The sequence below is a fragment of the Mixophyes fleayi genome, chromosome 2, assembly GCF_038048845.1.
Source record: "Mixophyes fleayi isolate aMixFle1 chromosome 2, aMixFle1.hap1, whole genome shotgun sequence".
Taxonomy (NCBI): Eukaryota; Metazoa; Chordata; class Amphibia; order Anura; family Limnodynastidae; genus Mixophyes; species Mixophyes fleayi.
The window spans coordinates 159,256,701-159,274,108 of NC_134403.1; the positions used below are offsets into that span (position 1 = coordinate 159,256,701).

The following is a 17,408-nucleotide window of genomic DNA, read 5'->3' on the forward strand; positions in this document are numbered from 1 at the left end:
CTGTCGGTAAGCATCCACCCCTCCCCCCTCACTTCCCACAGTGTTTCTGTCTGCCTGTCTCTATCTTTCACCCCCTGTCTCTTCCTGCTATTTTGTATGTGTGGCTCTGCTTTCCCCCTTTCTGTGTCTGTGTATCTTTGTATCTGTCTCTTTCTTACCCCACTTTGTGACTGTCTTTAACTTTGTTGAACTCTGTGTGTCCCCCAGCCCTGTCTCTTCTCCCCTGTTGTGTTTTCCTCTATCTGATATTTTAGATGTGTTGCTCTGCTCCCCCCTTGTATGTCTGTGCATCTCTGTTTTCTGTGACTGTCTTTCTCTTTCTTACCCCCACTTTGTAACTGTCTTTAATTTTGTTGAACTCTGTGAACCCCCCCCCCCCGTCTCTTCTCCCCTCTTGTGTTTTCCTCTATGTATGTGTGGTTCTGCCCCCCCCCCCCTTTCTGTGTCTGTGCATCTCTGTGTCTGTCTCTTTCTTACCCCCACTTTGTGTCTGTCTTTAATTTTGTTGAACTCTGTGTCCCCTGTTGTGTTTTCCTCTCTGTCTGCAGTTTTGTATGTGTGTCTGTGCATCTCTCTTATCTGTCTGTGCATCTCTTACCCCCACTTTTTGTCTGTGTTTAATTTTGTGCAACTCTGTCTCCCCTTGTGTTTCTTTGCCCACCCTTTGTTTTATCCATCTCCTCACCTTCTACCATTTGCCCCAACACCCACTTTTTCTCTGTGTCCCTCACAGCTACCCCTTCTTCTCCCCTCTTACCTTCTTCCTCCTCTTCTGCTGATGTTGATGGAGTCCTGGTGGCTGCCGATTGGAAGAGCTGCGGACAAACTTGAGTATGGCAGGTAGGCACAATCTTCTTATTATAATCATTTTTTTGTACATTATGTGGCAGATTCAATTACTTGCTATGTTCTGAGGAACATCGCGGCTGTGCATTTTTACCGTTACTACGGTAATTTCTCAGCGGACTTTTCCTTACACCTCAATGGGGGCATGAGAAAAATCAGCAGATATTTCTTGTAAAAATTCTGCAGCCGCAATGTTCTGAACAACATAGTGGCTAAATGAATTTACATAGCATGTTTACTTTGTATAGCGATAAAAGCTTCCCACATGAATGGACTACACTCCCCTGCACTGCTCCGGAGAAGCTACAGAGGAGAAGCAGACAGGACAGAATACCAGCTTCAAGGTAAGTAGGCTTTCAGTCAATTAATTTTATCGGTGCCTCTGGCTCTTCAGTGTTGTGGAACTACAAAGCACAGCATTCCCTACCAGAGGGCAAGCTGGAATCTGTCGTTCGACAAAAGCTGGAGAACCATAGTTAACACTGTATCCAGCCAGCCACATAATACACTTGTGGAACTGTCATCACAGAGATGAGCCGCTGGTTGTGCAGGCTTGTTTTGTGATTGCTAACATTATTTGTTGTTAGAAAGTTGTTTGTGTTTTTCTTGTTTTGTTTTTATTTATTATACAAATTGGGTTTGTAACTAGAGCACTGTGACCTCCCAGGGCGCAATGCCAAGCTTTCGTCACGGCTGGGAGAGACCATCTACAACTACCAAGGTAAGTGTGTGTGTGTGTGTGGGGGGGGGGGCGCCAGTGCTCTTCCTCGCCCAGGGCACTAAAATTCCTAGTTACGGCTCTGCGTCATGATGTGATGTGTGCAGGGCCGGTGCCTGGGCACACTGTCAAAATCGGCGCCCATCCCCCGCAGGCACACTTTAACAATCGGCGCCCCCCCCCCCCAGGCACACTTTAAAAATCGGCGCCCCCTCCGCCACCGCAGGCACACTTTAAAAATCGGCACCCGGCACACTGTCAAAATCGGCGCCCGATCGGTCCATAGCTCCTAACCCCCTCCCCGTGGATTTATCTGAACGCTGTGCGACGGCCGTGGAAGGTATGGTCAGCGGTCGCCGCACAGTTTTAAAGTAATTGAGGCGCCCTGGATGTGTGTCATCATGTTACATTCCTGTCTTCCTTGCAGACAGGTAAGTGCCTCTGTGAAAAAAATGCCTTCTCTCTTGAACTTCTGGAAATTCCTGCCCTAATTTGGGAAGCTTACCAGGTTTCTTGGAGAGAAGACAACTATGGGTAAAATAAAGCCCTGACATTTATGCTGGTAAGCAGCCTAGCTGTCTGGTTAACATGTATTAGTGCACTGATAGAGCTAGGATTTGTTTATATTATGGGGGGTTTTTGTCACATGGTCTGCAAGTTGTATTTTATTCTGAAAGACTGTGTGTGTAGACCCAAATCAAAACATTACCCAGATTAAATACAGGATAGGCTCAGGCAGTATATGGTTCACATGTGTATAATATTGTGTAATATGGTTATCATGAAAGGCTCAAACAGTGCTGACTTTTTATATGCACTATAAAATATTATATCACTCATTTCACTCTCTATATAATAGTCAGCTCCTGTTTATCTTGATGGTTTTCTAACGGCTGTGACCTTACATAACTGCTGGAAAATTGTGGATAGCATATGGATATGGAGAGCGTTCAGTACTTTCAGCATGTCTCATATTCATGTGAACAGACAGGAGTAATTATCGTACAGATTGAACTCTATCACTAAGATTTGCAGTTGCACGTTAAGTAGTGAAATAGGAGTAGACTAATTTGAAATGGTTCATCTTGGAAAGTGTGGCATGATATGGCTGTAGAATCATGACCTCTTTGTATTCACAGTGTTTATTAATTACATTAATAATACACACAGTCCTGACTATAACACTAATAATTCACATACCCCAGATAACATTAATCTACTATCCCAGAAAACAGTGATACCCCCGTTGGCTTATTGGTAGAGAGCTCATGGGGGATTCATTTGGTTGAGAAGGATGAGAGGAGTTAGAAGTTGCACAACAAAGGCATTTGGGAGGGCTAAGGAAAAATACTTAGAATTAGTAAAAGCAGTAAAACAGCATTCTGATGATAAGTGCAATTGTGAATAACGGATATAGATGGAAAGTGATGAGTGTGCAGATAGCGGGCCACGGATAGTGGTATAGATGCAATAAATAAATAGGTAATAAATAAACATAGACAGAAATTGGAAGTAACTTAAATATAAAGTAGGAAAATGAAAAACGAAATATGAAAACAGGCAAACTGAATGGGTAATGGAATTGATAGAAAAGGAAAGATAATGAAAGACAAATATGAGGAGGAATATGGGTGGAAATATATATGTGTAAAGGTAGAAATAGTGTAGAAATGTGAATAAAATTTGAGAGCAAGTGTGGGGATAATAGTAATTACGTATATATAGGTTAGCAGTTGTATGGAGGGATGTATGTAAGTGAAATAACAATATAAATTAAAGTCTGGATATACAGAAGGTAGATAGCAAAATAAAGAAAAAAAAGCAATATAATGAGTTAATCAAAAGTCAAAGTATAGATGGAGTATGAAAAGTGATGGAAAACAAACAAGGGTGAAAAGCGGGAAATACACTGGTTATGCAGGGGGATACATTTGGAGTGTGTGGAATGGATGAATAAGCAGGGATAGATGTGGCATAAGGTTTGGTGTATAGTTGGAATTGTAAAAGAAAAATATTACTGGGATAAAGGTCAGAGTAATCGTATAAGTGTAGGATAGGAGTAATGGGGTGAAAATGAAGGTAAAGATAATATTAAAGATGGAGTGGTGGTGTAAATATGGTTTGGGGAGTTAAAAGTCAATGATTGCTAGAGTGTAGGAGAAGACAGTTATAAAGTAGTAATCTGTGTGGTGTGCAGGTAGAACCAAACGTGTTTCGTAACTTCATCATTGGGGCACTTTAGCTAAAATCTGTGATGGTTGGATCTGCATTGCCTTGGGTTGAAGTGAGTGTACAAGAGGCAGCCAGATAAGTGCAGGGCAGGGTAGATATGAAATAGTTTTAGCAAAGATGAGAAGAGGATTGAGCGTTTTTAGGTGCATGTGTATTTGAGTGCAACAACAGGAGCATATGGTAAAGTGAGGCTGAGTGAAAGGTGGTTGTGGGAAGGCGTAATTGGAGAAACTAGAGAGGAGCAGAAGCAAGAGATGACAAGATCAAGAGCGTGTCCTTCACAGTAGGTGGGTGATGAAGTCCACTGGGAGAGCCCAAAGGAGGAAGTAAGTGAAAGAAGTTTTGCAGCAGCAGAGACAGTAGGGTTGTCAATGGGAATGTTGAAATCTCCTAGTATGATAGTAGTTATGTCAAAGGATAGGAAATAAGTAACCAGGCATCAAACTAGTCAATTAATTGTGATAGATAAAGGTGGAGTGGAGAGAAAATCTGAAATTGAGTAGAAGAAATAGAGAAGGTAATTATGCTGGCCTGGGGGCCTGGGCCTGCCTATGGTGTAGCCATGCCCCTAATTGGACCGTTTCCTGTCTGGTGCCCCATGTGGTTTGGTGCTGATGACATTATTGGGATTACAGTCAACAAACAGGGGAAACAAGCGTAAGAGTTCTGGAATCGTGGAGGCAGAGCTGGAGCTAAAAAACTTAAATCCCCAGAGGTGTGGTTAACAAGGACCCTCTTCAAATCCTTATTAAGAGTCTGCAGTAAAATGTTAACGAAGGCATCAAGCATGTGTTTCAACACCTGTGACAGTATCGTTATATATCAGCGATTTCTGTATGATGTGTGTATCAATGAGTCTTCTGAACAATCATCATCATCATCACCATTTATTTATATAGCACTACTGATTCCGCAGCGCTGTACAGAGAACTCATTCACATCAGTTCCTGCCCCATTGGAGCTTACAGTCTAAATTCCATAATATACACACACACACACAGACAGACAACGAGAGAGAATAGGGTCAATTTTGATAACCGCCAATTAAACTACCGGTATGTTTTAGGAGTGTGGGAGGAAACCGGAGCACACGGAGGAAAGCCACGCAAACACAGGGAAAACATACAAACTCCACACAGATAAGACCATGGTCGGGAATTGAACTCATGACGCCAGCGCTGTGAGGCAGAAGTGCTAACCACTAAGCCATCGTGCTGGAAATAGCCTGTATTGTGCTAACAGTGACACTTGTGTTGCTGGAGAGACTGTTATATCTGCTCAAAAACAGGAGTTGAATATCCCAGATACTCTGAAGTCCAGAATAAAGGAGCATTAATGTGGACACTCTGATCCTGACTAGTGACAGGCCCTAGTTTTATCCCACTGTTGATTGGTACAATCTCAGGATCAAGGCCACTCAGTACACCTGTACACCTGCTCATTAATAGAAATATCAAAGCAGTAAATCATGTGGCAGAAACTCAATGAATAACAGCGTGCAGACATGGTCAGGAAGGTCAGTTGTTGTTTAGACCAAATACCAGAATGTGGAAGATGTGTGATCTAAGTGACTTTGACCACGGATTCAATGTTGGTGCCAGACGGGGCGGTTTACATATCTCAGAAACTGCTGATCTCCTGGAATTTTCATGCTCAACAGTCTCTAGGTTTTACAGAGTATGATTCGCATAACATAAAACATCCAGTGAGTGGCAGTTCTGTGGGCAAAAATGCCTTGTTAGTAAGATAGATCAGAGGAGAATGGCCACACTGACTCAAGCTGACAGGTAGTCGAGGGTAACTCAAATTACCATGTGTTACAACAGTGTTTTACAGAAGATTATTTATGAATCTATGAATCTACAACATGTTGAACCTTGAAGTGAATGGGCTAGAGCAGCAGAAGACCACACAGTGTTCCACTCTTGTCAGGTAAGAATAGGAAACTGAGGTGACCGTGGGCATAGACTCACCAAAACTGAATGTTTGAAGATTGGAGAAATGTCACTTGGTCTGACAAATATTGATTTTTGCTGCATATGCAGATGGTAGGGTCAGAATTTGCTGTAAACAAAATGAGTCCATGGTTCCATCCTGCTGTGAGTTAACTATGCATGCTGATTGTGGTGGTGTAATGGTGTGGGGAATGTTTTCTTGGCACACAGTAGGTCTTTTAATGCAAATTGAGCATTGTTTAAATGCCACAGCCTACCTGAGTATTGTTGCTGCCCATCTTCTACTGGCTGCTTCAAGCAGGATAATGTGCCATGTTATAAAGTACACACCATCTCAAGCTGGTTCCAGGGACATAACCATGAGCTCAGTGTACTCCAATGGCCTCCACAGTCATCAGACCTCAATCCAATAGAGCACCTTTGAGATGTGGTGGAACGGAAGATTTGCAGCAGTAATGTGCAGCTAACAAGTCTGCAGTAACTGTGTGATACTATCATGTCACCATGGACCAGTATCTCTAAGGAATGTTTACAGCACCTTGTTGAATCCATGCCAATTCAGGCTTCCTTGTACAGTTACCCAGTACAAGGAAGGTGAAGCTAATAACATAACCACTGAATGTAAATATTGCATAATCCTTCAATAATGAATATATCTTTTTTTTTAGTATGTTTTTGGAAACCTTATGCAGTTTAATGGGGTCTATTGTACCCTTAGTTTTGATTGAGCTGTTTTCAGTACTTGCATACCACTGCCATGCTTCAACAAGTCCTATACATATGTTGAAGCAGTCTAATATGCATACTTCCAGAGTGGGGGGTAGAGGTGAGCTAAAACAACATTTTGTGTGGAACAGGTTATTTTGGAGAGGTAAGATGAGTTTCGGCTACACAATTTTGAACGTCACTTTTACCTTGCCATTCCATGGGTAAATTATATACAAGACAAGGGGGATGTTCAAAACATTTAAGAAGTAGAATAGAACTTAACACTTGTTTATGCAAATGCTTTATTGTAAAATGTACAAATAACAATATTTTTGTGAATTCTTGTGTTTCTAGATTTTTAAAAAACAATGTAAGCATTAAAAAGTTGTTTGTAATGTCACTTTTATTTTTATTTTAAAAAAACCCAAAATGTTTCCGTATGATCTTTACAAAGTTATTTCACTGACATTCAGGAAGTTTTGAATTTAGCCAAATTTATTTGCTCATCTCTGCAAATACTATGATAAATTTAATATGATTGTTAAAATGAAAAATTTTGAAAATTTATCATATGAATTTTGATGATTTTACTGTTACATCTGCTTAATAGTCTAAGCAAAAGTAGAATAGGTAATAATCGGCAACATTTTAAATAGACCAGGCTTCCAGGACTTAATGCCACTGCAATGTAGTATGCCTTTGTTCTGTCCTGTGTCCAGACTTGAACACTCTGAGGCTCATATATAGTAGTAAGTATTTGCACCACGAATGAAATCAGCAAAAGCCACATGCATGTAGAAGCAAACTTATGTGTATATGTTCAGTCGGATGCATCTCAAGATGAGACCAGCTCTACAAGACTAGTAAATGCTCAAGGTTTACGCTAAGAGTAACAGGTGTGTATACTTACGTACCACGTTGGCATAGTGGATGCGTTGGGATTACAGTTAGTAAATGTTAATCTATTTGTACACATTATAATAATATTAACAACTGTCATATACATAAGACAGAATAGTGTCTGGGCTATGCTATTAAAAGGCAAAAGTTCCATTTGCAATATCACAAAATAATTAAATACAACACAATAAATATTAAACAAAATCCAAACATATTTTGATTCCCATTATATTTTTATAGGGGAAAAACTTCTTTATTGCCGCCGTTCACATAAAAGTATCAATTAAGTAATGCAATGAGTTAAGCAATATCCACAAGAGGTACGCCATCTGTCAGATGAATATGTATCTCTGTTCAGGTCTAACTCAGTCGCAACTACATGAACATATTCTTACTCTGCTTGGCCTATGCTTTTCCCCCTCTTTTGCCTCTCCAAATATAAGAAGTAGTACTTTTAAGATGTGACCAAACCTACATACTGTCAGGTACTTACCCTATCCTCGCTCCTGGGTCCCGTTCTGCAGCTGCTTGAGCCGTCTAGCTGCCGGGTGAGCAGCTCTCCTGTACTGAGGTTATGCGACCAAGAGGCAGGGATTTTTAATCCGTTGCTATAAAACAGCCGCTCTGACACTGTGACAGTGTCAGAACAACAGGTTACTTGCATCTGACTCCCATGCTGTCTCTTGTGTTGTTCCCTGTCTCCCTGTGCAATTTACCAGTTTCCCTATGTATGATCCTTACTTGCCCTGACTCTGCTATTAGATTATTCTGGCTACTGTCTGCCTTATTCTGTTATTGGTATTGACCTTGGCTATCTCCTCCAGACCACAACTCCTGATGCTCCTTCTGTACCACCACGCTGATAGACTGTGTATTTGACCTCAGCCTCTTGACCACATCTCCCGATCTCCCTCCTGTACTGCACTGCCAAATTGTTTCGGACCTCGGCTATCTCTTTGAACCATGGCTTCAGACCTCTCCCCTGTACTGTGTTCTCAGTTGTTGTACCGACTTCCATCTGCAGCATCTCAACCTTCCATATCATGTCAGTGGGCTACTCCAAGGGCCGCGACCTGCGATCCTCTGGCAGCAAATGACCATCCCACCTTGTGGCGGTTCTTGATGAAGACCATGGAGGTTCGTTAGACTCCGCGCATTGGTAAAGCCTGTGCCAACCCTGACTGATACCTTCACGTCCATAAGTGTAACACATACAGACATATGTGTACATATTTGTTTTTGTTTTTGTAAACCTCTTTTTTATTGAAAGATTAAACAGCTTTTACATACATATCTATTTTGCATAGGACAATGCATTAAAGATACTCAAAAATATTACAAAAAGACATATATACGTGAACACGATGAGACAGTAGTTCAGTATAAAAATAAAGAGAGAGGGACGGAAAGGTAGAGCAGGAGGAAGGGGGAGGGAGTAGGGGGGGTTCATTTATTCCACTGAGAATATAGTGGTGAATCCTTGAATTCAAGCCACTCAAACCATATGTAATAATACTCCCTGTATTTGTCCTTTGAGGAATAGAGTATGTCGTCCATTATTCTATAGGATTCTATTCGGGCAAACCACTCTCCAATGGTAGGGATATTCGGGGACCTCCAATGTACCGGAATCACGGCCTTTGCCGCGTTGCTAAGGTTTTTAATTGTTGATTTTTTGTATTTAGAGATGGACATTTTATTATAATTCAATAACCAGTATTTAGGGCAATTAGGTGGCTCAACGCCCGTTATTTCTTTAGTAATTAGGAGGACTGCATCCCAAAAAGTTCTAAGAGCTATGCACTCCCACCATATATGTAACGGAGTACCCGGCGCTGACATACAGCACATGTTCGACACCCCAGGAACCATCTTAGCCAGCAGGCTGGGACATCTATACCACCTAGTCATCACCTTATACTGTGTCTCCACCACCCGTATACTGACCGAGCTCGACTGGGTGCATAAGAAGATATCTTTCCAATCTTGCTCACTTATCGAGCAGGTCAGCTCCCTCTCCCAGTCTCGTCTAAAGGTGGGTTGTTTATTAAAGGCATGTTCAATGAGGTTACTATAAATGAGAGACAAAGTATGTCTAGGATATAGCGGAGAGGTACATAAAGATTCAAACTGTGTAAGCGGCCGCCCCACAGATTCCCACAGATTCCCGTATCTCCAAGGATCCCAGAAAATGGCGGAGCTGTATGTATCTCCAAATCTCAGCATTCGGGAGTTCCCATTTAGATTGGAGATTGGCAAAAGGTAAGACCCCAGATGCGTCCACCAGCTGGCCGACCCTGAGGAGCCCTGGCCCAATCCAATGTCTGAACGTCTGTCTAGCAAGTCCTGGGGGAAACCCCGGATTGTCAAATATCGGAGTCAAAGGTGAGTGTCGTGAGGAAATATGGGGAACCGAGCGCAATCTGGCCCATCTAGTCAGAGTTGGTGTAACAGTCGGGTGGATGACTTTAGGGAGTGAGTGCAGCCATGGTGAAAATTGGAGTGCCTTGCCTATAACGAAACTCTCAATCCAGACCCACTGTTTGTCCAGTCTCTGTCTCGTCCAGTCCACCACCCTATTTAACAGAGCCGCATCGTAATATAATGCAAAGTTGGGGAGTTGTAGTCCCCCAGCGTGCTTGCGCATATAAAGTGTATCGTGTTTAAACCGGGGGCGCCTACCCTTCCATACAAAATCCCTGACTGCTTTATGTAGCGTCTTAAAACAATAAGTGGGGAGGTGTATGGGGAGCGTTTGAAGCAGGTAGAGGATCCGTGGTAATACATTCATTTTAACCACATTGACTCTGCCTATCAGGGAAAAGCCTTTTGGGCACCAATTTCTCAAATCCTTACAAATTGTGTTGGTGATAGGAGTAAAATTGTCTTCAAAAATCTTTGTGTTGTCTTTGTTGATAAACACCCCCAGATATTTGAGTCTTGAGGGATGCCACGTGAATGAGAATGCTGGCTTCAGGCCTTCAACTACTGCCTCGGGCGCAGAGATGTTGAGAGCTACCAATTTTGAGTAGTTAATTTTAAAGCCAGATAGCTCGTATTGCTGAAATTCTGATAGTAAATTAGTGTTAGTGAGGATTGCCAGGAGGTCATCCGCGAAAAGTGTACATATTTTTGGCACGGAAAAGTCAATTTTACACACACAAAGAAAAGATGTACATTCAACTCTACATGAGCCCCTCTGTTCATTGACAGATGAGGTAGCCAGACAGAAATAACAAATAACTTCACAAATTTCACTCATAGCAGGTACTGGAGGTCTTTAATTCTAGATATTGTAACCTGAGATAACTTTATCTCAATATTTTATCTCTAGTTATCTAGGAAAATAAATGATATAAATAAGTATTGCCACCTGCAATATGTGCTTCCAAACAAGACATAGCCGATATCCTTATTACGCACTAAAATAGCCCAAAAGAACTGTATTTTCCCTTATCACAAAATGAAAAAGGAAAGAGAATACCCTAAGCTCCATTTATATATCCCTACATATTATACATAATTGGCATCTATCTGCAGTCATATTTTGACCTATATTTAAATCTGCATGCATTTTCATTTAATTTCCAGTAATGCCTTTTGGCTGCCCACCAAGAAAGAACTTCAATTACCAAGAATTTTCATTTCCTGCCTTGTACAAATACCTGTACTTAGCATTTGAGGGAGCAACAGAATGGTTATTTGATACGAATATTCTACCAGCACAATCAGTTTATATACTTAAATAAAGTGCATTGTGATTGTATTGGATTCTATTGATAGCTATGAGTGTCGGGATTTACTAAGTTGTGGCTTTATCAAACAGTAGTTTTTTTGTGCAGTTTGACATCTATTTATCAAACTGTGCAATGTATCAATGGCAAATGCGCACATCAATGACATGATTTAAAACTGCTAGAGCTCAAACTGCATTGACTGTTTCAAGACCTGGAAACATACAAATGGTACTGTGTATTAAGCGGTGGTTTACAAAACGACATGACATACCGCTGAGGAAAAGGCAGATATTTTAGACGCAGTAATTGCAAGATTGTCCTAACTGGTGAGATTGCAGTTTGAGCATTATATGTATAAAAAGCATTGCTGATATTGTTAACCTATAAACATGGTGATGATTGAAGAAATTCTTGGCAGTCACTTACACAAAAAATACAGACAGTACTTAAAGTTAAAAAAAAAAGCCCAGCACAAGCAGTTAGTAAAAACAAATAAATAAGTGACCAGCTTGCAATTAATGCAAACAACAACTTTATAACTCAATTTTGGCTATTAATATGTCAACCTCCTACTCTCCTCTGGCTCCTATCAGCAATGAGATAGTGGCATGCTATTTAGAGATGAGCCAATTGAAACCCGCAAAATAAAACAAAATATCTCCCTCACACATGGCTTTAAAATGCAATTTGGATTTCAAACCAGTAGTTTGCCAAAAACCGCATAGGATTTTGTGTTTTTTTTGCAAGCCCAATGGTTCTCTAATAAGAATGAGCGAACTCGGATTCCTGGAATCCGAGCCCCCCCAAACAATGCGGATCCGGGTCAGATCCGAGCACTGTCCGGGTATTTCCGCCAATTCTGAGTCATAATCCCGCTGTCGGATCTCGCGATACTCGGAACCTTTAAATTCCCCGCTTGCCGCCGCCATCTTCACTCGGGCATTGATCAGGGAAGAGGGAGGGTGTGTTAGGTGGTCCTCTGTCCTGCTATTTCTCGTGCTTTTGCCAGTGCTCTGTCCTGCTGAGTCCAGTGGTGCTTTTGTCCTGTGCTCTGTCCTGCTGAGTCCAGTGGTGCTTTGGCCAGTGCTCTGTCCTGCTGAGTCCAGTGGTGCTTTGGCCAGTGCTCTGTCCTGCTGAGTCCAGTGGTGCTTTTGTCCTGTGCTCTGTCCTGCTGAGTCCAGTGGTGCTTTGGCCAGTGCTCTGTCCTGCTGAGGCCAGTGGTGCTTTGGCCAGTGCTCTGTCCTGCTGAGTCCAGTGGTGCATCAGTCCAGTGCTCTGTCCTTGCTGAGTCCAGCGGTGCTTTTGTCCTGTGCTTTGTTCTGCTAAGTGCATATTTATTTTAAAAGTATTAAAAATTATTCCATAAAAAGAAAAAAAAAAGAAAAATTCTACAAAAATCCTTTTAAAAAAAAATCAAAAAAGTCATTGCTAAATCCAGTGGTGCATCAGTCTAGTGCTCTGTCCTTGCTGAGTCCAGTGGTGCATCAGCCCAGTGCTCTGTCCTTGCTGAGTCCAGTGGTGCATCAGTCCAGTGCTCTGTCTTTGCTGAGTCCAGTGGTGCATCAGTCCAGTGCTCTGTCCTTGCTGAGGCCAGTGGTGCATCAGTCCAGTGCTCTGTCCTTGCTGAGTCCAGTGGTGCGTTTTGTCCTGTGCTTTGTTCTGCTAAGTGCATATTTATTTCAAAAGTATTAAAAATTCTTCCATAAAAAGAAAAAAAAAAGAAAAATTCTACAAAAATCCTTTTAAAATAATATAAAAAAAAAATCAAAAAAGTCCTTGCTGAGTCCAGTGGTGCATCAGTCCAGTGCTCTGTCCTTGCTGAGTCCAGTGGTGCATCAGTCCAGTGCTCTGTCCTTGCTGAGTCCAGTGGTGCATCAGTCCAGTACTCTGTCCTTGCTGAGTCCAGTGGTGCATCAGTCCAGTGCTCTGTCCTTGCTGAGTCCAGTGGTGCATCAGTCCAGAAACTGAGGGAAATAATCTCTCAGTGGCTTAACCCACTTAGACTCTCCTGGGGATTTGTGGTGTCAGACAACGCCAGTAACATTGTGCGGGTATTACATATGTGCAATTTCCTTTGTGGCTCCATTATCCCAATTAAAAGGATTTTTACCTGTTGGTGTAATGATGTTATAAACACTACACTTGAAAGCTTGAGCCTTTAAATGAAAAAGTCACTCTTCATTGCACGAAGATTTGCAACAGGGACAGTTTTTTTGTTCACAAAGTCAACAAATAACACTTCGACGCTGTCTGTCTTTGACATACTTGATGGGATCTCAATGATGAATGCTCTGTACCATGGTCGTCAAAAACAAGAGGTAGTGACGCGCTCGAACTACACCCTCTATATGCTGCAGAGGATGTAGGAGCAGCCATATGTGCAGTGGAATTCAGACCAGTTGAGGGTGATATATTGTGGGCCCGGTACCAAATTGGGTACCGGGGCCATTCCACTACGCAGTCCAGATAGCTGTGCAGTGGAATTCAGACCAGTTGAGGGTTTTATATTGTGGCCCCGGTACCAAATTGGGGCCACTCCACTACGCAGTCCACATAGATGCGTATCAGATATTAAACTACATTCACTGTTGCTGCTGTACCCAAAAATAGGTACTGCAATTCCAAACTACGTTCACTGTTGCTGCTGTACCAAAAAATAGGTACTGCAATTCCAAACTACGTTCACTGTTGCTGCTGTACCAAAAAATAGGTACTGCTATTTCAAAATACGTTCACTGTTGCTGCTGTACCAAAAAATCAAATATTGAACCTAAAATCAATATTGTGAGGTGTGAGGTGTTCCGAATAGACTGAAAATTAGTGGAAATGATTGTTATTGAATGTTATTGAGGTTAATAATAGCGTAGGAGTGAAAAATAAACAAAAAACTTGATTTTAACCCTTTTTATGCTTTTTTAAAAATAAATCAGAACCCAAAACCCTAAATCAGAACCAAAACCTTTCGTCAGGTGTTTTGGCAAAACAAATCAGAACCCAAAACCTCAAGCTAATCAGAACCCAAAACCCAAAACACTAAAAGTGGCCACCCTTAAGGCTAGATTTACTAAGCTGCGGGTTTGAAAAAGTGGGGATGTTGCCTATAGCAACCAATCAGATTCTAGCTTTCATTTATTTAGTACCTTTTACAAAATGATAGCTAGAATCTGATTGGTTGCTATAGGCAACATCCCCTCTTTTTCAAACCCGCAGCTTAGTAAATCTAGCCCTTAGTCTCTAATGAGAGACACCAGCTGGCTTTCCAACTTTGTTCTGCTGAGTGCCACTCTGCCTTTTCTGCTCAGAGAGTATAAGCATATCAGAGTTTCCTTCCCCTCTTAGCAGAATTCAGTTTTGGAGCCCTGAATGCTGACTCACACACATAGCATTTTTGGGCTGCAAAATCCTGCACCTTGTGTCGCTGGTTACACAACAGCAGGGGCAGGCTGGGATGGGTGGTAGTTATGCATATTCCCCCAGGGCCTGTCCCATAGTGAGTTACCTTAGGCTGGGTCACTGGGCCTCCTGCATGTTTCTTGCTTTAAAATGTTCCTAAATTGAGTCTTGCCTCATTATGTTCCCTACTGGCCCAATATCTCTCTATTTCTTCTCTGGTCACAGGATATGACAGAGAGGAGCAGATCCTGGAACAGTATGGATGGCAGCCACTGGGGATCCTGGCAGTTAAGGGGTCCAGTAATAGCTGCCTCCCTGGTAGTTGTAGTTGTGGTGATCACTGAGCCCCTCCTCCTGCAAGAACTGTAACAAACGCTGCTGCACAAGATATTGTGGAGGGAAGTGCCAAGTGCAGTGTGGTGCAAGTCATTTTAAATGTTTCAGTACATTTCAAGCATCAGGAATTTAAGCAAATAACATTCCAGCATTGTCGTGTATAAAAATACTGGTCTGCCCTGGTTTCCTATAGCTATGGCTATGGCAGAGGATTCCTCATTGACTTCAAAAGACAGGTTATCTTTGGGCATGTTTGGCAGATTGTGCCGTAACCAAAACAGTTCAACTTGCTAATGTCTTAATGGCAACAGTGTCTAAAGTGATGGAACTCCAAGGTAAAATGTCATCGGTAGGTGGAAGTGCTCTCTGGCATTGTGACACCTATTTATTAGTTCAAAGAGCAATGTAAAAAAAGGTGAACAACTGCAGATCAATTGACTAATTCAACCCATGATGTGAGTATCCACTGTGGCCTATGAGAACTCCTAGTCGAGCTGCAGTCCATAAACTATTCATCACACCTGACAATGCACATTTGTGAGTTCAGTGGTACAAAGAGCACAGGCAATGGACTAACAAGCAGAAGAGGAAGGTGATGTAATCAGATGAATCATCCTTTACCATGTCCTTTGCAAAAGCACAAGGGCACATGTGGGGCCAACTTAAGGTGCTCTACAGCAATGACTGTTGACTGTTTCCAACAGTGAAAGATGTTGATTCCATAATGTTGTGAGTACATTTTCCCGCCATGGTTTGTATGTAGTCATTCGCTATTGAAGGCAGTGTTGCAGCATTTCTTTTCTGATGGGAGGGATGTCTACCAGGATTACAGTGATCTCCTCAACATGTCTGGTTGCCCAGTGGTTGGATGAGTATGACACTGTTATCTGTATCTTATGGCCCTCTCAGTCACCAGATCTGAATCCAATCTACCATTTATGGTGGATTCTGGAGTAATGTCTGAGGCAGTATTTAACTCCACCATGAGCTAGACTTCACTTAAGTAACTTTCTTGTGGAAAAATGCATTTCCTGACAGTTGAAGTCTCTACGCAATGGCTCATAAAGGCTGCACATGGTAGATCAACACTCTGATAAGCAACATATATTCTTATTTCCAGTTTTTTGGGGGGTTTTTATCCACTACTAATCATAGCCTATATATTCAAAGACAGTATCCACATTGAAATAGCTCGTTGGGTGTCTGGTTTCCTCTTTAGCTTTGTTAATATTATATTTACTTCCAACTTAAGAAACTTTGCTTTCATCAGCCAACGATTCCAAACAAATGTCGGGACTCTTTTGGACTTATTCACATGTGGTCCCATATCTGCTTTCTCTCTGTACCAGTCCCTACAGTGGCTCCCTAAACCTTCCTGAATTAACAGTCATAACCTGTCCTTATATACAGAGCACTTCATCACCCTCGTCCTCCTTACAGCCATAACCATACATAATACTTACCCCCAGTAATTCCAAGATCTCTGCAAGTCTCCATATCGTAGGCTCTCTCCCTCAACTTATGAGACTTTTTTCTCATGTATCGCTCATGCATCACTGTGCATCGTTCTAACACCCAACTTTTTAGTCATATTCTTTTTTTTCACAAAAATCTATTCAACCATATTTACTTCACCTACCTTACACTATCATGTAGGCACCAATATTCTATCTACTTATTCCTAACCTGCACCTCGTATGTTTTTCTATTGTAGATTGTAAACACTTATGAACAGGGCTCTCTTTTTGTGTCAGTTTGTAAATGTACATCAATTTATATGTGTGTATCAATATATATATATATAATCCACCAGATTAATTATGCCTTAAAATATTTCTAGAAACAATTATGTTGAAATTTTAAGTTTCATCTAAAATTCGTTGATAAAGCAGATTTTCTATTGCTGCTTGCCGGAAAATCGCTTATTGCCACAATCTATTAATAAAATATTGCCGGGGGTCCTGGGCAATACTCTGCTGTCTCAGCAATAAAAGTCTTTAGCAGTAAGGGTTAACCCAGACTTAGGGGATCTGTGCATGCGTGACCCGGGTAGCCAGAAGGAGCTTTCACTTGTATGTACACCATTTTCATATATCCAAACTGCGCAAGACAGCCTTTCTGTAGGTGACACTCGACTCATGTGAAACTCAAAATATCTCATGGGTAAAGCATTCATATAAACATTTGCCATGTAAATGATATTTATAGAAGGTAATTTTTTATTTTTATTTTGCAAATCATTTAAATAGATAGTGAATACAGTGTAATTAAAGGCAGCCATGTAATCAACTGTGCCATTACATTTATACTGAGAGGCAGATTCATTCAAGGATTTGGGGGTATATTTACTAAACTGCGGGTTTGAAAAAGTGGAGATGTTGCCTATAGCAACCAATCAGATTCTAACTGTCATTTTGTCGAATGTACTAAATAAATGCTAACTAGAATCTGATTGGTTGCTATAGGCAACATCTCCACTTTTTCAAACCCGCAGTTTAGTAAATATACCCCTTGGAGACTTGGAGAAATGATCATTACCCACAGAGGCAGGGGTGTTTCTTGAGAATGGCAAGGATCCAGGTT

At 41.5% G+C, this 17,408-nt stretch overlaps 1 long non-coding RNA gene across 1 annotated transcript in view; it reads left to right on the top strand.

The window, feature by feature from the left end:
• Positions 1-732: 732 nt before the first annotated feature.
• LOC142140235 (uncharacterized) overlaps positions 733-17,408 on the top strand; it is a 137,449-nt gene continuing 120,773 nt past the window's right edge. The window contains exons 1-2 of the long non-coding RNA XR_012688348.1: positions 733-840; positions 1,095-1,190. This is a non-coding gene — a long non-coding RNA (uncharacterized LOC142140235). The remainder of the gene's footprint in view (positions 841-1,094; positions 1,191-17,408) is intronic.